General features: G+C 32.4%; 1 long non-coding RNA gene across 1 annotated transcript in view; it reads left to right on the forward strand.

The window, feature by feature from the left end:
- Nucleotides 1-1,827: 1,827 nt before the first annotated feature.
- The window catches only part of LOC109118281, a 226,495-nt gene continuing 205,264 nt past the window's right edge, over nt 1,828-23,058 (forward strand). The window contains exon 1 of the long non-coding RNA XR_002025599.1: nt 1,828-1,879. This is a non-coding gene — a long non-coding RNA (uncharacterized LOC109118281). The remainder of the gene's footprint in view (nt 1,880-23,058) is intronic.

Genomic DNA, 23,058 nt, shown 5'->3' on the forward strand with positions numbered 1-23,058 from the left:
TTTCCAATAAATTAGAATATTAAATGTATAATTACTACATTACTCTGAAACTATATTGGGAAATTCCATTGTATTACCAATACACCCAAAACACAGATACAACTTTTTAAATGTTTAGAATAGGACAAATTCAGAATTATTCAGATATATACAGAACCTTTGGGAAATCTACCTGTATCAGATCTTTGAAACTAATTTAAACTCTGAAGTCCACTTGGGAGGTCACTGTAGTACATTCTCTTATTGTGTTTACTGTTATGTAAGCCAAATGAGAGATCCAAATTTATTCAGTTCTTTGTATAAGAATGGTTCATATATGGAATTTTGAAAGTGCTCAGTGGAGTCTTGATTTTTATATAAAAATGTCCCAGACTCTACTGAGGGAACATAGTAGGTTGAAAACAGCCTTGTATAAGTGTAAAAATTTTGAAGAATCTATCAATTCTCATCTATAATTCGGCTGAAAAAGTTCTATGTTCACTTATTGTTTTACACTTAAATTTTATTCTGAAATCATTGTTTGAAATAGACATTTTAAAAAATTTTTGAGTTCTGTCCTACATAGTTTAACTAGTATTTATTAATCTCAAAAATAGAATAAAAATGATTTCTATGCATTTCTTAATTTTATTTTATGCGGAGGTTTTGTATATTTATAAAAGTCTTTTCAAACTTTCAATTACAGGACCAGAGATTTAGCTCAGTGGTGCTGCTGCCTGCCTGCCTGCCCCACAAGTGCAAGGTCCTGAGTTCAATCCCCAGTACCACCACACACACACACACGCACACACACACACACACACACACACACACACACACACACAAATCCAATTATATCTTCTAGAGTTTTACAAATGCTTTGTCCTTTCTCATGATGTTATTTCATATAAATCATTTAAGAATATTTAAAATAATATTTTCCTAATTATGTCTGCTCATTCACTAGATTACGTTTGTTTCTAAGAAAAAAACATAATTTTTTCATAAATTAAGTTTTTTTTCTTGGTACTGGAGTTCAAATTCAGGACCTTGAGCTTGCACGGCAGGGGGTGACACCACTGAGCCAAATCCCTGGCCCTTAAGTATGTTTTTTAATCGCATATTTAGACATGTTCTCAAAGGAACATTTATAGATGCTTGAAAACAAATACTTATTTCTACTGAATTATTTATCTATTCCCTGATATGTACCTAAAGTATTTGAATAATTAAGGCATCTTCTAAACATGAGGATGATCAAAACCCATTACAAATTATAGTGATATCTGAAGTGTCTTAAGATTTTGCACCACATTTTCATAAAAATGTTTAATTCCTCTAAGACAAAGCATAGATATAAAAATTTGTGACACTAAAGTAATAAAGGTTTAAAATATAATTCTCAAATCTAAAAAGCATTGCAAAGTAACTTTCAAACTGTATAATACTTTTAACTGTTGTAAGGTTCTATATTATGTCAAGCAGCATATTTTACAGAGCTTTTTCTTCTGTACTCCCCTGTGTATGTCTCTGGCAAATGCCAGACCTGAACACATGTAGGTGGAAGTGATTTTTCATTTCCCAAACAGAGATGGAACCCGGATGAGTTGGTGGTGGTGCTGTATATGATGAAGTAAAGTTTCACATCAGAAGTTTTTCAAACACCTATATTCAAAGCTCCCATGTAAGACTGCAGGATTTACTTTGCATAATTTGCAATAATTTATCTCTGGCACAGATAGAATATGTATGATAATGAATTGCTTTAAGTTCCGCATTTGAATAAAGTTTATTTTAATAATGTTAATCAGTAACTCTGTCTTATAGGAAAATTGAAGCATTCACTATGAACAGTTGAAGTCACCAGATGCAGTGAATGACACAAGCACGAGATCATAGCGTGAGTAATGGTTAAATTTCCCTTGACATCATCTACTGCATAGGTTTTCCTTCTTTAAAGAAAAAAATTGTGTCTCTACCTCACACTAATTTCATTAACCACGTATGGAATTTTTCAGGGTTCACTCAGCTTCTTTAAGCAAATGCATTCATATCTAATTCATGTGAACCAGAAATAGAGAACAAAAGTTATTCATAGTTTATAACACTCTTTCCCTCAAGAAGTAAAAGATCAGCTTTTTTCTTCTCTAATACATTTATAACAAGCACACTTTCTTCTCAGTTTAGATATATTATTTGTCATTGATTGGCTCATAGTCTTGGAAGAGATTCTGGCCCTAAAATAGTAGATACATTGCATCCATCATCATGAGGCAAAGGGCCATCAGGTCGATGGCTCGTTTTGAACTTTGCTGTGGCTGAGTATCACAGGCAGAAGTTTGACATTTTCGGAGTGAAAATCAATTTTCTTTTATGTGTTTCTAAAGTGAGGCTTGTGCTTTGATTGCAGAAGAAATGATTTTTAAAACTATGGTGTAACAAAACTAGATATCAAGATAAAATTTGGCTGACAATCATATCAATGAAAGTGAGGAGATATATGTTTTAGTTTTTTTATAATATTTTAAATTCATAGAAATAGAACAAGTATTAGAAACTCATGGAAGTTGCCATAGAAATAGAATAATTTCCATGAAATCCAAGTAGCAATCAGCGAAGTTTCTGATTAAAGAATTCAGCTAGAATTGGGACACACTATTATAGTTATTTTGTGATATATAAATATTGTGTTTGTATATACATAACTGGCTATCTTGTGTACTTGTCTCTTCTACAGTAATGTAGACTTCAAAAAGATAAGTGTCTCGTATGCAACTCTGTTTATAGTATCTCCCATAACACTGTGGCAAGTCTGAACATATTAGCACCCTTAATAATTTTACACAGTAAAAATAACAATATTTTAAAATTATTGCATTTTTGTAATGAAAATATAAATCCAACATAAGAAACAGCTTCCACTCTGTTTTCTTTATAGAAAATTAATTTAAACAGATAAACTTGATTAATTGGCTATGAAGTTTTATCATTTTGATTATTTTTTTCATTTTATTTACCAATATCTTGTTGAGAAATTTTACATTTGTGTTCTTTAAAGAGACTGAGCTCTTTTTCATTTCAGTTACCATCTGGTTTTAGAATCAGGATAATTCTATCTTTAAGGAATGATTTTGAGAGTAGCCTTCTTTCAATTTCATTAAAGATTTTGAGGACATTTTTTTTTTTTTTTTTTTTTTTTTTTTTTTTTGTACCGGGGATTGAACTCAGGACCTTGCTCTTGCGAGGCAGGCAGCAGCACCACTAAGCTAAATCCCCAGCCCTGAAATTAGTCCTTATAGAACTCAGTTATAAATTCATGGGATCATGGTCTTTTCTTGGTAGGTATTTATTACTGCATTAATTCCATTTTATGTTCTTGCATTTGGGTTTTTTAAATTAATTTTATTGGTACATTTAAGGTATAAAATATAGTGACAATCATCATTGGAAATTTGCACCTTTACATAATCCACCTTATATTTTCCCCATTCACCTTTCCTGCCTTCAAGCCCTCTACCCCTCCCTGTTTACAAAGACTTTGTCTCCATTTTTTCTTTTACTAATATTAATTCCATTCCCTTCTTTCTTTCCCCATACCACTCCCACTTCCCCTTCCCCTTCCCCCTTTTCTTCCTGTTTCACATTATCTATTAGATCTTTTAGGTCCTTATTTACATTTTCAGTTTCTCACACTAGAAAAACTATTGAGTATTTACACGTGTATCCTATTTATTTCACTTAAGAGTATCACTTCAGTGTGCATCCATTTAGCTATAAATGTCACTAGTTTCTCATTCTTTGTGGCTGAATAGTACCCCATTTTATTTTTTAAAAATCCACATTTTCTTTATCTAGTCTGTTGATTAGCAATTAGGTTACTTCCAAGTTTTAGCTATTACAGTCTGTGCTGCTATAAACATGGGTGCACATGTATCACTGGTATGATTCATTTAATTCTTCTGGGAAGATACCCAGTGGGGGAGCAGCTGTGTCAAATGGGACTTCCAATCCTAGTTCTTTGAGGTATCTCTGTATGATTTCCACAGTGGTTCCACCAATCTACACTCCAACCAGCAGTGAAGCAGTGTTTGCTCTTTCCCCACAGCCCAGCCAGCATTTGGTATTGGTGGATTTCATGATAGCAGCCATTCTTTCTGGGGTGAGGTGGAATCTCAGTGTTATTTTCATCTTGAATGACCAGTGATGTTGAACATTATTTCATATGTTTGTTAGCTATTTCTACTTCTTTGTCTGCAAATTGTCTGTTCATTTCAGATGCATTTGGGTTTTTTATCTTCTCGGCTCAGTTTTGGTAAATCATATGTATCTAGGAATCTATCCATTTTTTTCTGAATTATCCAATTTATTGGAGTATATGTTTGCAAAGTTACTAAATAAACTTAGATATTCAGCAGGGTTGAGGATACATACTGTATATATCTACTCTTATATGTCTCCTATAAGATAGGTGAACTAACATGTTTTGCCTAGAAGCATAATTTGAACTCCTTGAGTCTGTTTCTTCTTAACATGGTGTGGAAAGCAAGCTCTACTTTTCTGGAAAATATAGTGAGTGAAATTTTGTACAAGGCATTGCTCCAGTGGTCTATGAGTGAATGTTGTAAAACCTTGGTAATTAAATCCTGAAAATTAGTTGTTTTATCTTGGAGTCCTCAGCCTTAAGAGGATATGCGAGGTAAGTTTTGATTAATGAGCTTGATAATATAGGGACAGATTCAAGGAACATAAAAAATCCAGTGCAAAACACTAATAACTAACAGTGTAAAAATCATGACATACTTATTTGTGGCCAACAATAGAAGACTACCACATGCTTATAGATTATTGTACATCATGTGCTTGAAAAAAAGGTATCATATAGTATTCTTTATGAAAGTGTTTCTCATATTTACTGCATACTGACCTTTTCACCTTACCAGAAACAAAGGCTAAGAACTTGATTTGCCTAGACAATTCCAATCAGCAAAACACTTTGCCCCTACAAGTATGAACACATCTCATATTCAGTGCTGCCTTCTGAAATGGGGTGCCCCTGTCTTGCAGTTGTCTACTGTTAAGATAGCTCTTCTTCTTGTTCTTCTACATTTGAGACACTATAAATAAACTTTTGTTTTGCATTGTACCAGTCTTGACGCCCCCATTTTCTTCTAAGAGTCCCACTTCTTCATTATTCGCTAGAGTGAGGACATGGACCCAAAGAGAAACAAAGGGTCATTACAGGGGACTCCTGTCCCACCCCTGACTCTCTACTGAACACAACAGTAATACATGTATCACTTAAGTGGTTAACACACCGATATGTACAGCTGATCCATTGTTAAGATAATACAAGAGAAGACAAAAAATGAAAGCAGAGATGTAAAGTTTCATTCTGTCTTTAATTACCCATGAGGCATTTATGTCAAGCTTCAACGTCCTTACTACAAAGGGCTCATTGTCTTATTTTATCAATCTTGAGAGAAATAGGGAATTGGGCCACCTGGATCTGCAAGTATTCTAGCTTAGTAGTAAAGCACCATACATGAAGGAGACAAGGCAAATCATAGAAAGTCTGGTCACATGCCTCAGGAGGAAAGCTATGGAGTGCAAGTGGAGATTACCATGATTAAGTTTGGTCATGTCCTAGGACTATAGTTTTCTTCTTTCTACTTATCTGTAGTTCTTCCAACCTACCTTAAGGTTACTAGGCCTGAGAAGAATACAACCATTAATTTTTTATCATCAGAAAATATTTTCTCCCAAGAGAGGTTTGCAAAGTTAGGAAAGCAACATGAAAATTTGTAATACACAACAGGAATCAGAGGTTCAAAGAAAATTTCAAAGAAAACATAGGTTTTGTTTTTTCTAACTTTCGGGCTATTGAAGTTTTGCTTTCTCAAGTTTATCATGACAAGGTTTTGTACAATTTTTCTATTAAATTCTAAGTGTTAAATATTTTAGGCTGCACAGGTCATGCAGTCTCTGGCAACTGTTCAGCTCTTCCTGTGCAGTGCAATAGGAGCCTTAGATCTAACATAAGTCTATAAGTGTAACAAGAGTGGCTGTGTACTGAGGAAATTTTGCCAAACCAGCCAGGGGGGTTGGATTTGGCCTGTGTGGTTTAGTTTACCAGTCCTTGTGAATAAATATGTAATAGTAATACACGTTATTATTAGAGAAGTCTCTATTCTGGAAAAAAGCTTCTTTTTTGTTTATAAAAATCAACTCCCTGATAGCTCCTTTCCCTTTCTTAGGAACAAAAAGCATCCTGTTGGTGATTACCAGTAAACCACTCTCTACAGAGAAACCAATTCCGTGAACTCTGAGAACTCAGGGTTTCACACTCTCTAGTGTGCTAATCTCATAATTATTATGTTAGAATATAATGTGTGCTATTACTATGACATGAACAGTAAGTTTTTTTTCCCTGAGAAGATTAAAAGGAAAACATATTTTTGATTTTTAAGTGTCAGTCACGTCATCCTGTAAAAGAAAGACATAATTATAGATAAATCTGAAAACCTTATGACTAAGCAGGAAGTGCTGCTGAAGACCAGTGATAGGAAACCATTGCTAATCCATAGAAGAGAATGAACATGGACAGGCGTGGCAAAGGGGGAAACATAGTCCCTGTGCAGCAGAGTTCCTGGCAGAGGCACCTAGGGGAAGTCTAAACTGTGAGTGTCAACAAGGTACTTCAAATGGACTACATGCTCAATCCAACAGAAATGCCAGTGTCCAGAAGCATATTAACGTAGTAGGGACACCATTTATTCTTTGAATAAAGGTTGCCATTTTCCATCAGGCAAATCAGTGTGTGTTGATATTGCCTGATACTATTTATCTTGTCTGTTCTAATTGTGACCCAGATCATACCTCAAGGACTTTAGAAATTCAAGGACTAAAAGAAATTATTTGGACATTTCAGAGTTTAATGAATACAGGTAACACTAAAATGTTCCCCTTTCCTCTCCCTTAACTTCCCAACAAGACTAAACCAGAATCTGAAGTTTGCTAAGTTGTGCTCAGCAGTGCAAACATGTCCAGGCCACCATCTCTGGGTGACCGTTCACATTGATTTAGGCAGTAAGATTGCTGCTGCCTTTTCAGCCATTGTGGCCAAACTCAAATCAAGGAAAATAGAAAGGTATCTCTTTCATTCAGGGAAAGCCACACTTTCCCAGAAACAAAAAGATATTTTTCCACTTCTATTTTTGTGGCCCAGAAATGGATCCTATAGTTACATCCTGCTGCAAGATAAATAGAAAAGAACAACCTTTTGGCTTCATTCTTTTTCATGCTGCAAGTGAAAACAGAAGGGGATATAGTGTACTGTGAAATCTACAGAAAATTTGAATTAGTCAGTAAGAAATTTCAGAAGTATGGAAGATGATTAAAATATTAACCTCCATAATATTTTACAGGTTAATCAATGAATTTATTGAGAAAGAAAAATTGTCTATTGGAAAAAAGGAAAATAAATGTATACTAGATCTAAATTATATAACTGGAAACTATTGTACTAAGATAAAATTTTCAATATCTTTTCCATTTGAAACTATATTACCATCATTTTAGTATTAATACTTATTTATGAGTGGCAAATTATAACACATTGGTACAAAATTTCAGAAGGATTTGAGATCAAAAGATCTGAAACATAACCTCAAGTCCAGCAGAAAGTAGCTATTTGGCTGTACTAAAGTCATTGAGCCACAGAGGACTTCACCCTCTCTTTCATCATGTCTAAAATGAGGATAATAATAATTGCCCTTCACACTGTGTAGTTTTGTTACAAGGCCCAAATGAGATCATATTTTAAGAATTGCTTCACTAGCAGCAAAAGACTCTGTGGCCTCCGTCCTCCATTCCTCACCTGTTATCCCTCTCCTTCCATATCCCTCTATCCTGTAACCCTCTCATATGCACACAAGAGAAATTTTATTGTGTGCACACATACACATTATATATCCATTTATATGTACATGTATATTCACACATAATGCTCTTTTCCTCAAACCCTTGAGATTAAAAATGTCATTATAGATATATATCCTGTGCCTTCAACAGCTTCTGTCACTCACATTGTGTTTTTTCCTCTTAGACCAAAATAAGTCACACTATAAGGTACTACTTTTCAAATGATTACTTCTGTTTCTCACTTCAAAAGCTTTTATCTCTGACCCCAGACCCTCTGAAAGCCTGTCAGATATAATCAGCTGTTATTCAGTTTGTCTGAACATTGAGGTTCATGTAACAAATTAGAGAAACTGTTAGTGAATCACTTCTGTCTTAGAATACAATCAATGTTTGGAATGACATTTGGATCATTAAAGATGAGAAAAGTCTCCTCCTCACAAGATAACTGAGATGTTGTGAATATTTAAAATGTGTAACATCAATTATATTCTCCCTCACCCACTGCCACATTACTTTTGTCTTACATCTGTTTATATCACTACATTAGAAGAATCTAAAATTAGTAACCACTTATTTGAGCAGAAATTGAAATGTGGCACTTATATCCATTAGTTGTATATAAAATTTTTAAAATAGAGTGCCTGCTCTGGAAAAAATATTCGCATATTTACAGGATTTTAAATATAAATCATTTCAAAGTTAGATTATAATAAATGTACTAATGCTCACCACAGAGTTTGTGTGTAATGTTTTAAATCATTTTCTGCATGCACACCTGTTTATATTTAATGAGTTCTGTCACATGTTAAGAGGCTGTGTAGTGAAGAGAAAAAATAATTGAAATTTAAATAATTATAATTCATTGGATTATGGATCTGAAGTCTAGCATTGCTCTTCAGTCTTTAGACAAGAATTAAGACAAGAACCTGTCTGCTTTTACTTCTTCATGGGTCATGGCTTCATTTTAAGAGAGGCTACACTTGTGATCTTGTATGATACTCAGCTTTACAATGATTTCTAAATTCATATGTATAGGTAGTATCACCAATGAAATCATTAATCTCTCTGCTTAGTGTACTCTTATCATATCTATCTCTGAACCAACCTTTACTGGGGCCAAAGCTTAATGACCTACCTAGCAAAGGCTATAAACCCCACGTGTAGGACAAGGTCACTGTCAGTATGGCAAGAATTATAATGATTTCCAAACAGACATTGTAACTTTTGAAAACAAGGATGGATTCTAGAGTTGCAAGAAGTAAACACTTAATTTCTCTTTTCATCATAATAGCACTATATATTTAATGTCTGGATTCTAACCCCTATGAAAAGAATGAACGATACTTATTGTCCCATGGAAAAGCAAAACGAGTTTTTCAAGAACTATTATGTTAAGTCATATATATTTGTCACTTGGAAAGGTGAACGTAATGAAAAAATTAGCTACTTAATTTGTTTTAACATAAAAGAAGGCAGCCTTAAAGAAAAACTGGCTATGATTCTTCAGTTACACCAAAAATCATAATCATCCATACATGTAATGTCCTCCAGTGTTTTACTAGCTTACCTGCTCACTTTATGCATTGATAAAGGGCATTATTTTTCCTGGAGTTATGTAGTGCCTTAACTTAGCTCAAAAGTCTTGGCAGGAAAGAAAGATTTTTTTACATAGGTGTACCTTGAATATCACAATTCATTGGACTATTTTATCTTCAAAGCACACCTTATGTATCATTATCATTTAAAATATTTCTCAGGTATAAAGTATTTGTCTAGGCTCATAGGGTGAAATATCCATTGATCATTCATTATTATAGGCATGAAATGGCCTCTTTTACTTCTAGGAAAGTATCTATTCTCTTCATAGGTTACCTGGGTTCATTTGTTTTTCTTCCCCATGTAGCAATCCTCATTGATTATCTCAAGGTAATTTCAGCCCTGACTCTAGTTAGGAACTACTAAATCGTCTGGAAGGAAACTTAGAAAAATTATGTATATTCTAGACTCTTTTAAGAAGTCAATAATATCTGATATTTTACAATATATAATCTGGCTTTATAAAGTATGTTCTAAGGACCTTTGTTTATTTTTATTAATATTTTAAATTCACTCAGATTGGCCCATACCTTTGGGAACTGGTATTACCGGCATTCTTTGCAAACCCATATGGAACAGTTTTTTAAAGTTTTTCTAAGCAATAATAATTTAATTATTCAATATATCCAACACATAATTACATTGATTTCCCAGAAAGCTGAGAGTCAGCATGTGATCGCTTTTACAATGCTGTGTGAGGATTTAAAATTTAGGATTCAATTAAAATTGCCCATATTCCCCCTCATTTTCATTTTGGTCAAATTGGTACTTTCCTTTTAAAAGAGAGAAAAATGTAGAACACACATTTTTTTTAAAATTACATAATAAAACACAAAATTAAATAAAAACCAAGCATATAACACTTAAAATTTATCAAAGAATTACCTTTTGTACATAGGCCTACATTCTGTAATATCTTACTTATTTCTCATGTATTATACTGTACTATTTTATTGTGATCCTCCAAAAATTATCTTCATAACAGCATGGCTTCTATACTTGTATATCTAACCACATCTGGACATTTACATAACATCTTTCCCTTCTCTTCTGCTAAGAGCAACTTGTGCCATTTTCATGGCTTTCCGATAAAAGATGAATTGTCGGTTTTCAATAGGAGGCTGTCACTGTTATAAGCTCTATTTAGCCCCCTACACCTGTCCAGGGAATTTTCTCATTTTGCTATTTGAGAACTACTCCTTCAAATGAATAGAGGAAAGGAAGTAGCTATTATTGATAGCTCACACTGATTCATGCACATTGACTAGAGAAGAACTGATCAGACTGAGAGATAATAGTGGTATTCTAGAAAATTCTTACCATTCACACGCTATTTTTCCATTTATGACTCCATAAAACTGGTGACTAAGTGTACTGGATTCCTCTGGTTAGCCTACAGCATGTTCTGAGAGATACCTGAGTGCTGCCTAACTCTTCACAAGGGATCTAGAGTGTGATTTTAGCCCTCATCTTTGGAGCTTCTATCTTTTCCCTAAGATGTAAGCTCCATGTTTGTTGCTTTACTCTGAACTGAATGCTAAACATATTAATTCTGCTATTCTAATTTTGCAAAAAAACGATAAATTGTTTTTAACTATTTCAACTGATAGTCTATTTTTGATGGGTGTTTGTGCCTATTAGTTATTTTCACTCTTCTTCACAGCATGATGAGTCTTCATCTATAGTTTACTCCTTTTGTGCTCCGTATCCTTTATTCACATGCGTGAGTACACGTGATGTTTATGTGCAGATGTTTATATCCACATACAATTGCATAAGCTCTCACAAAAAATTTTAAAGTTAATCTAATAATTCTATACTTGTTCTCTACTGTAAATTGTAACATTACCTGTCACATATATGTCTTTCTAAACTAGAATATTTCTAGGTGTTTGCAACATTGAAGTCTGAGAAATTTCTGTAGTACATGAGAATCCCTATTACATATTTAAAGCAAAACTGCAAGGTCTTTTTTTCTCATCAATATTTATTTTTCATTTTAAGTGGCTTTTAATTCTTTAAATTTTTATTACATTATGGGGATATTCCCTAGTTAGTATTCACAAAGCCTTAGGTGTGATACCCAGGACTACAAAATATTAATTGTTTTATTTTACATATGTAAATATTTTTAAAATCTCCTTCATTTTCACATTTCATTTTAATTGATATGGCCTTCTGTCTTTGAGCATATACATGGATAATATATTTCAAACTTTAGTCAGAAATTTGTATAAATAGGAATAAATCATATAATGAATTTTTGTATTGAAATTTTTCACCATATGTGCAGATTGAGTTGTAGATTTAGTCATTCCAGAACTCAAATGTTTTCAATCAGAAAGTCAATTTGTAAATGTTTCAGCATATTTTCTTTCCTGTAAGTGTTTGGCATCCACTGTGAGTCCATAATTGCAGCAGTTCCTTGCTGACTAATTTTGAGCCTAACATTTTGCCTTATCATGAAGACATCTATGAATTTCTTGAAGCATCACTTAAGCTACAAAATGTCAGAGTCATGGTTTACATTTCAAAGTCCATGCCCATGAACATGACGCACGAGTGCCTGTGATGTTCATGTTGTTTTCCCTTCATGAATGAGGTTATGTGGAAGATAAATGAGACGGGAGTGGTACTTGATATCATTAAGCACATTAAAGTAATAAGCAAGTAAAAGGAGATTTAGCACAATGCCACACTGAAACTAGGACTGAGATCACTTTCACAAAATTTAGGCATGCATGGCCTTCTTCTGGGGAGAAAAACTAATGACTACAAAAATGCAAACACTATGGCAAATCAATATGGAGTGGTAATTCTTTTTCCAGGCTAATGCAGCCCAAATCAATGTGTGAAGCCTATGGAAAGAGGCTAGATGTTAGCCTCCTTCTTAGAGCAGAGTGGGGGATGTCACTGACAGGATGCAATCCGAGACATTTAGAAAGTTAAATATATCACAAGCATTTTTTTCCACTCAAGTACAAATTGTTTTCACAGAGTAACATTAGAGGGACAAAGCCCTGCATTTTCAATACTTTAGCTTTACGGCCATCCAGGCGAATACCCACCTCTCATCCCTCAACTTCTCTGGCGCGTTAAGTTTAGTTATGTACTCAGAGCTTTTGAAAGAGATAACCCATTTCATTTTCTGGTAATATATTATATTTTTCTGTCACTTGAAGGAAAATATTATAATATTTCTGAGCACTTACGTGTACTTTTTCAATGTAATCAAAGTGCTTCTCTTCTGGAGTTACGATAAAAATTACTCTCTACCATCCAAGTTAACTGAGAGGGGAAAGAAAAGTTCTGACAGATTTGACGTTTGCTTCCTCTTCTGAGTTTTTCATCTTACAAAATATATAGTAGTCTTATGGAAGGCACAATGGAATTGATATCGTTGTTGAAGAGGCATATGCTTGTTTTATTAAAGAGTACTCTCTTACTATTAACTGTGATATTCAATTCATCTGCCTCAAAAGATGAAGAGGTAAATTGGCTGCAAATATGATATTGGGATTCTGAATAATCTCAGTTTCTATTCAAACATGTGTTGCATTTGATTTTCTCATTTCGTTATTCAGCAAGTTCAAAATCTAACAGAGATTGCTTGACTTTTTGTGCCTGTTCTGTAAAGCACTAACAATATTATATTCACTTTCAGTTTCTTCTCTCAGAGCAACTGCTAAGAAAATTTGAGCACTAGCTATTGGTAAATTTTTCAGATATATTTTGTTTTTTACTTCTCTATCATTAAGAAGTACTACATTTATTTATTTTTTCAATTTATTTTTATTTTTTGGTATCGGGGATCGAACTCAGGTCCTTGGGCTTGCAAGGCAGGCGGCAGAACCACTGAGCTAAATCTCCAGCCCAAGAAGTACTACATTTAGTAAAATATATTTTATCTTTTTATGTCTTATACTATCTTCTCAATATTATATGATTATATAAGTTGCTAATTAACAGACTATTTTCCTCCAGCAGTGATATGACTTCAAATATGTAACTGTATTATATGCAAATAATTGAGTCATTTGCCTAAGTAATAGTTTTGTCATATACATGTAGTATAATTATAAAGTAAGAAAACAGGCATTTCTTGGGAAGAACTTCCATATATTTGGACTGACAATCTTTCAACTACTGTTTATCAAGACTTTGATGTATCAAAAAATTGTTAATAACATCCAATCCCAGCAAATTCAGAAATTTTGTCACAACAGACCATTTTTTAAATGTAATTATCCAGTTACCAAAGCAGTTTTCCCATTAAAATGCACTTTTCCATTTTGTTTTGTTTTGTCATTTTTTGTTTTTTGAGACAGGGTCTCACTATGTAGTTGAGACTGACCTGGAACTCACTATGTAGCTCAGGCTGGTCTCAAACTCACAGCGATCCTACTGCCTCAGCCTCCTGAGTGCTGGGATTACAGGCGTGCCCCACCACGCCCAGCACTTTTCCATTTTTCTACACTGCCCTTATATTAGTAAATTATATTAGATACACATTGCATCTCCAGTTCAGCACCTGCCGTCCTTCTCAACTTTTCCCTTTCCCTCTTCTTTTCCTTTTCCCATCTTCTCATGAAGCTGGACTATTTTCCTAGCCTGTGATTTGGGTGAGAACATTTTTAGTGTCATGTAAGGACCCTGAGTAGATGTACAAATAAATCATAAAGCTTAATCCTATGTGTGTAATGTCCTCTTGGCCATAATTTTAAAAAGAATATGTGTCTCTCCAGTCAGGCAAAATCAATTGCTTTCAATTCTGGGGCTTTGATAAAGGAATATAACCTAAAAGTAGCTCAAGGAACTTTAAAGTTCTTTTGAGGGTTTACACTTAGGAGCTAAATCTGTGAAAGAAACAGAACCGGATCACAAGAGAAAAATGTTCAAGTTATGGATTTCTGATGATAAGCATACATGTGAAAACTTCAGTAATGCAAGCTATAAATTTATGTAATGTTCCAAACACATTTGAATTGTTTCTTTCCATTATTTTAATATAGATTTTATTCTATAGAAAAAGTTTTTTTCTCTACCAAATAAAGTCAGCCTTTGTCAGAATTTATTTTTAAAATGAATTTAATTTATACTTACACCCTATTACCTAATTTGCAAATCGATGTGTTTCTTACACTTTAATGTATTATACCATATTTACACATTTCCAATACTTAAAAGATCTTATCAAATATAGGTAAATATTCTTTTACTTGAAACAAATTAAATAGGATCTGAATTGTTTTAAATACTTTAGAATTTATTTGCATTTAAAATAAATTTTAAAGTGTTCATTTAGAATCTGTTCATTCCGAATCTGTTCATTCCAAGTACTTTGCAAATGATTATGAAATTTTGTCATTTAATAAAAATTTGTCATAGAACTTGAAATATTTAAATTAAATCACTTTTTTTTTTTTAAACCAGTACAAGTCTTTATTGTAGGGACAATCTGCTGGGCTCTCTCTGATCAAAGGAGAGAGAGCAATATTGCAGAACAGAGCTTCTTTTATAGGACTGGGGTGGGGCTTATAGGAGCTGAGGTGGAGTTAAATGAGGTAGTATCAGGGTTTGGAGGAGCCTGTGACATCACTAGGAGGGGCTTGTGACATCATGGTTTTTGGAAGTAGCAAGTATCTGGTTACTTTTTGGCAGGAGAAGAGGCAACGTGGGAAGAAGGTTATCCTTTGGTAAGTGGGAGAAGCCATCTTTTTAGGTAAGAAGCAGGGAATTATGGGAAATGGAGTAACGGCCATCTTAATGTGAGGGAAATCTAACATTACAGGCTTTTGTGTTATGGTTATTGGATGAAGGTCTCTTCTCTGCCATGACAAGTTCCAAGACTGTCTGGTTGGTAAATGCCTTTGTGCATTCCTGGAAGAAATTTTGAAAATTGTGAAACAGACATGGCCCTGTCATGATTAAGAGACATATACGAACCAGTGGGACCAACAAGGGAAGTAGCCAAGGCTTAATTTGGGGAAGCCAGGAGTAGCTTTGCTCTGTTCCCCAAAAATTCCATCGTCTCTTCTGCTCTTCGATGCACTACTATAATTCTTTAACCTTTGCTTTCTTTAACAATCCCTGACTGGTTAACAAAATAACAGCGTTCTTCTCTAGCACCTGGCGCGTTCCCCTTGGGCCACTGTCAGCATGTCAAGGGCTCTTCCATTTTGTAATACAACTGCTGCTAGAGAATGTATTTGATCTACTTTCTTTTAAACATCACATTTTAATTTGTATTTATTATTTCAAGCTTGAGCATTCTAGCTCAAAAGCTAAAATGAACCCTTCATTAACTCCAGAAGATTATAAAACTCATATCAATGTGATTGTAAAAGGGAAGTTTAATATTTATTCTTATTAGTCTTTAGCAGATACCCAATTTTTACCTTTAAGTTATATCGTTAACTGCATTTGAGTATAAATTTTAAGAAATCTTGTTGATAACTCATTGTATATATATTTAGTTAAAATATGCTGCTTTATAAAGGTTATTTGGTGTTTTGAATATAGAATATAACTTTTAAAGATTTGTTTAAAAAACAGAAAGGCTAAAATGAAATATTATAAAGAAGTTGGTATTTCCCTTGCTCTGCACTTTATTCACATACATCTCCTACAAAATTCATAATGCACATTTTCCATGGTGAAACTTATATGTTACCAAATGTAAGTATGCAGTTCACTTTTAATTATATATCTGAAAGGTTAAATTTTAACACTAATCTTAACCAGCTACGATGAAACCATAGGGTTGCCAGGGAGATTAGCCATTCCCTGGGTTATAAAAGGAAAATTTTCTCCAGTAATTTAAATGATTTAATATGATGATAAACTTCTCAGGAGTAAATGGTGTATCCCATAGGTTCTAGTTCCCTATATTAATGCATTTTCAGTTTGATTTAATGTATTATTTCATTAATATGCCTCATCTGGGAGTCATTTGTGATTTTTAATTTTTTTTTTTTGGTCTGTTCAAAAGTGTTATTGCATTTTGACATAATTTTCGTGTCATTATAGATAAATTTTAAAATCTGGCCTTAAAAAACTCTTTGTTATCCTTCCAAATTGCACTAAAGAATGTTGTCTGGAATGATTTTGAAGCAGAAGTAACAGAGTATACTAAGTAGCATTTTTATTAATGTTTGAGCACATAAGTAGAAATTCATTATTATTTCAAGAATACACAGTATTTGCCTTAGCAAATGGAGGATATAGTCTTCAATTTTAAGCATGTTTAGATAACAAGATTACATGCAGGAAAAAGGTAAATAGAATTAGAGAAAAATGTTTATGTTCGCCTTTTGGAAAATTATATATCAGAAAACAGTAATTTCTGAGTCACCAAGAAAGAAACAAAAGAAATACGAAAATGCAATGTCCAAGGGTGAAGAGCATAAAATGAGAGAAAGATAGATTTGAAAGACAAATGACAGAGAGGACGCAAAGAACAAGAGAGGGAATTTGACAAATGAGAAGGAACAGAGAGTTAAATGTTAAAAAGGAAAAATAAAGAGGGAGGTATATAAATTTGTGTGTATCTATAACAAAATCTAGACACTAATACTTTTGTGGTAATTTTATTTCTTTGCTCCATGTATGTTTTCACTGTGAAAATAAGCATTTTAAAAAACTTTAGAATTTTGTGCCAATTATGGTGTTGTGTATTTTTGTCTATTATACAGCTTTGTATTATATGTATATGTATGTGTATAAATGTTTTTTCTCAAATATTATGTAAATTCTTGAGTTTACTTTAGCTTCAAATTTTTATTTTTCAAAATAAAAGCACATATAGTTATTCTCAACTGAGAGAAGATCCAAGAAGATGCAGTTTACTATCATTTATATATATTTCTCATAATTACAAAAGTTTTTATCACCTTACTTAAAATTCAGATAATCAACTGTTAATTTGATTAACTCTAAGTCTTTTGTATTGGCTCTGATCATTCAACCAGTAGTCATTAGTAAAACAGAAAATTCTCACAATATTTCACATAACTGTATTTTCTTGAAGCAGAATTAAAAACATTAAGAAAAAATAAAATTATTAAGTTAAAGAATACATTTCTGTTGCACAATATCAGTTATACATTTTGACCCTTATTTACACTTTAGTTTATCGCACCAGAGAAACTATATGGTATTTACGCATGTGTCCACAAGATCCCAATGATGAATCTAACTGTATTGCATACTTAAAATGTAGCAATAAAAAATATTTTTTAAAAAATAAATTTTTAACTAGAAAAGTTTAGTGGAAAAATTGGATGAGATTCTTTAAAATATCACATTTATTACATGGAATTTAAAATATTTATAAGTATTTTAAGAAATACAGATGGTATAAAATATTTACTGCTTTAAATGTATTATAATAAATACATATGTATTTCTATTCTTTGTCCTTTCTAAATTATACATTGAGTCCAAGATTTTTCTCTATCAATAATTTTTCATTCTGATACCAAAATTGAGATATAGCAAAATAGGAAGTCATACTTTTATGAGAAGAGAAAAGTGATCTGTCTTGTGTAGTTTATGAAAAAAAGAAGTTAACCTTGGCTATTAAAAAATAACTTGTTTGTAACTTCAAAATTCACTTGTTCCTAAACTTTTTATTTTCCGTTTTTCTTGAAATTCAATCTATAACAACTGTTTCTGGGTTGGGGATTTAGCCAGGTGGTTCTATCACCTGCCTCACAAGTGCAAGGTCCCAAAGTCGATCTCCAGTACCAAAAAAACAAAGAACTTTTTGACTCATAATCATATAACCAGTTAGTGGTAGAATTGGAACTAAAATCAAAATGCCTAGTTTGTATCTGATCCCCTCATAAGGATTTATGCTATGTGTCCCTTTGATTGTGTTGCATAATCAGTTGCTATCAGCAGATTGGGGGCTTGTGACACCACCACTTAAGCAAATGTTAGAGAATCACGGCAAGCTTTAATCACTTCAAAATGACTATACTGTCTCCTACATCTTTACTCTTTTGTTATTAGGTAGAGTACTATTTTAATACATATTCCATTAATATAACTTGTAAATTACTATAATTTCATGTCTTATAATAATAATTGGACAATCTGCATGTGCATGTGCAAGTGCAAGCAGCCGTGTGTGTGTACGAATGTGTGTGTGTTTGTACCTTTTGGAGAACTGTCAAAGTTAATTATGATGCAGTGACATTGTAGCACCTTGTATACCCCCTGGACCCTCCAGACAAATGTTTAGGTTGGATAAGATGGGAGTTTAATTGCAGTCTAATGCACTGTTCAAAAGAATAGTGCCTCATAGTACCAGTGAGTCAGGGTTTCTCCACATTGACACTATTTGTATTTTGGAAAATACAAAATTTGTGTGAAGCATTCTTATATATTATAAGATGTTTACAGTCCCTGGCCTCTTTTCACTAGATTCCTCTAATGCAATAACACCTTCTCTTCTCACAGTGAGAAAACCAAAATGTCTTACCATATTTCATAGTATTTCTTAAAGGACAAAATCAGCTTCACTTGCTGAAAAGCATACTACTATCACAAGCATCCTATCTTCAAGATTAATCTACCATAAACTTCATCACATTAGGAAAGTAGAGATGAGTATTGTTTTCAAAATGAGAAATAAACTGCTTATTTTTATTTAAGGCTCTAGTCTGCAGGACAAAACTTTGATAGAAATCAGCAATATTGTGAAGTGAAAAGCCTTTTCTTTTCCTAAACTTGAACATTATTAGAGGATAAAATATAATACTATTGAAAACTCATTTTCTTACTTTTTGTCTTAGTTACCAACTCATTTAGATTTAGTATTTACAAAGGTAGTTGAAAGAGGTCATAGTCATTTTGCTAATGATTCAAAAATATATTCATATAGAGTAACATTTATATGACCTAATATTTTATTCAGTCATTTACAAGATAGACACTTTCAGCTAGAAAATTATTTAAATAAATTTGTACTGAAAAAAATGAACAGATTTATAGATTATACTTTGTTATACTTATATAAAAAAATTACTTTTTGAAAAGTTCATTAGAGCAATAACAACAGATTTTTGAGACAAACATACAGAAACAGAGACAATAATAGCTTTCCTGGTCCTCTCTCATTACATTTATTGCATTTGGCTGCAAGCACAATGAATGTTTCTAAGCAATGATCTCTAATAATCATCCTTATAGTCCAGAAAATGCATTCTTCTGTATCTTATATTTAGCATGAAGGCTTAGATTTGTGTGCAAAAACATAAAAATCTCTAAATCTAATAAAAGGCCAAAATATGACTTTTTTTTTTGGTACTGGGGATCACCCTCCATATCTGGCACTTGCCAGGCAGGCTGCATAACCACTGAGCTAAATCCCCGGCCTTGTAATTTTCTTAAATAACGGCTTCTTTTTGTCATGCTAATAAAACTACAATGGTGTCTACACCACATGTATCTTTAAAAAATTAGGAAATATACAAAAAATATACGGAACTTATATGATTAAAAAATTGGGTAGATAAAAGTCACCATAGGGCGATCATATCGCAAAATTTTGCTATAAAGATGACATATCTCTTCCTGAGTTTTACTTTATTTCCTGAATTTACCTTTGTTCAAAGGCATTCCATTTAGAAGAGTTTATGTACTTATTCATTTTCCTTTTAATTTTGAAACATGTATTAACAAAGTAATCTAGCGTGTAAAGTTAAGATGTGCTTTTTTCATTTATTGTTTATTTTCAGATTCTAAAGACATTTTGCTATCTACTACTGAAATAACTTTTTTTAACATTGAAAGTAAATAACAGTGATATACAGCATTATCATCTGAAGTTAGTTTAATAATTGTCAAAATAGAAACAATGTACAATGTTTCTACTTTGGCCAAAGCTGGATTTAATAAATGTCACCATGGAAGTGAAAAACCATTTATATTACTTCTGAGGCTTCTTAAGAAAATATTAAGAAAGCCAGTCCTTGCAGTAGAAAATGTCCACAATTCTGCTTCTCATGACAATTTGATTTAGTTTATGTTTTTGTTTAATTTCATTTTTTTCCAGTCTTATTTTGCTTGATTTTCCTTTTGCACTTCTCTGCAGACATTGCTAATGCCATTTAGTGTTCATAAACATTGTATTTCAGCAGTATAAAAATAGGTATACATGAGAGAATGCTAAAAAATTATGTTTGTCAGCGCTATTAGTTGAGCTCTTACATTTGTAATTTGCTTGTAAAGTCATTATAGTCTTAGAACGATAATATTTATCTGAAAACTTCCCAAACTTTACAGAAAACAAAGGAAGTAAGTGAACCAAAAAAAAAATAAACTAAAGTGAAACCAACATTATGGGCCAAATTCTGTAAGGTCAGAGTTATTATAGCACAAATTCTATAAGATCAAGACAACTGAATAAAAATGAAAAAAATATATCAAAATTTATAGAAAAAAATTTGACCATTTTGAGAAAAAAAATCGCAGCATTAAATATATACATTAAAAAATAAAATTGTCACACTGATAATCTAAAATCCTGCCTCTAGAATTTAGAAAAAGAAAGGTTGAATATCCTCAAAATTAAACATTAAAAACATAATTCAATCAATGAAAAAATAATGAACAAAAGAAAAATGGGGGGGTCCCAGGGATCAAACTTGTGGTCTTGTGCTTGTGAGGCAGATGGCATCACCACTGAGCTAAATCCTGGCCCCAAAATAAAATTTTGAGTTTAGTAAAATTAAGAAGTCTGTCCAGAAAAATCAGTGAAAAAATAAAAAGGATACAAACTATCAATAGCACGAATGAAGAATGATATATCATGATAATTCTTGTAGGCATCACTAGGGTAACAGGCTACTAACTCTTCAAACAACTCTGTATGCATATATTTGACAACCTACATGAAATCAGCTAGTTCCTCAGGACACATCCAACCACAAAAATTTGCATGGAATAAATAATTGTAAAGAACTTGTAATTCTTCAAGAAACTGAATTTTAAAAGTACAGTACCCACAAAGAAATCTCCAACATTGAACAATTTCATTGGAAAACTCTGCCCAATGATCAGGGAAGAATTGATCCCAATTTTCCATAATATCTTTTAAAATGGAGAACAGGAACATGCATGATGCTACATTTAATAAAGAAAGATTGTGTTTCTCTACCAACAAATTCAGATAAACAGAATACAAAAAAGAATTAGAGACCATTAAATTTCATGAATACAGGCACAAAAATGTTAATATATTTAAGAATAAATACATGCTTCATTAAATATATGAAAACCAATCCATGCAGTTTACTATATCAAAAAGGAAAAGCACATGCTTTTATCAACTGATTTAGAAAAATACTGACAATCTGACAAGAAATTATGAAGAAAATGAAAAATGAGTAGAAAGCAATTTCTGCAACTTTATAAAGAGCATGTGCAAAAACCCTACTGCCAGTGTTGTGCTTAATGATGAAGTAGACAATGTGTATTCTGTAAGATTAGCAATGAAATAAGGTCTGCATTAAATACTTTAATACAAAACAGTATTGCAAGTCACAAACATTGCAATTAGATACCTATTCTGTGTATACCTACATAGAAAAAAAATCCATAAAATGTACCAATAAACTCAAAGCTGAAAAAGAAGAAAAAATAAAAAAAACATAATGAATCTAATTCAATGACGAAATATAAGATCTTAACCAATAAAATTCAGTAGGTTACACAAGAAATTATAAGCATTTTAAGCAGTATACCTCTGTATATACTAAAAATTATGATCTGAGAATTAAATTGCGATAGCATTTGCAATCATTCAAAAAAGTATTTCATCCGTGAAATTCTAAAACAACTTAGAGGACTAATATTCTACAAATCACAAAAATTTGATGAAGGAAGTAAAACAATTCCAAATAAATTCAGACATGTCACATCCATATATTTGATGACCAAACTGCTACAATTGAATTCTCAAGTTGATACAGAAGATAAAGATTTCCTATCAAAATATCAACAATATTTTTGTAGATATGGATATTTTCTAAACCTTATTTACATATACAAAGTAAATTGAATAGATTTTATTTTTAGAAAGTATTGGAAAAATAAAGGAAGAATCACTCAGTTAGAAATGTATTATGTGGGCTGGAGACTTAGCTCAGTGGTACCATGCCTGCCTTGCAAGCACAAGGTCCTGAGTTCTATCCATGGTACCAAAAAATAAATAAATAAATGAATAAATAAATAAATACAAATAACAAGTATGTATCAAATTAAATTTTGGCAAAATTGGAAAATCAATTCAATTTTGAAAAGATGACTTTTAACAAATTATGCTGGCATATTTGGGACCAATGGAATATTTGAACATCCATAGTCATTTGATGAAACTCAACCTAAGTCTCATGTCTTCTACAAACTATAATAAAAAATCATGTCAGAGACTTAAAATATTAAATATAAAATTATAATATATTTAGAAAAAATAGGAGAAAAGTACTCAATAGCTAGAGCTAGCCGGAAATTTCTTATATTTTATAACACAAATAAAATTGAAGGACAAATGGA

This window comes from Fukomys damarensis, unplaced genomic scaffold (genome assembly GCF_012274545.1).
Source record: "Fukomys damarensis isolate Sample0158 unplaced genomic scaffold, DMR_v1.0_HiC HiC_scaffold_20, whole genome shotgun sequence".
Lineage (NCBI taxonomy): Eukaryota > Metazoa > Chordata > Mammalia > Rodentia > Bathyergidae > Fukomys > Fukomys damarensis.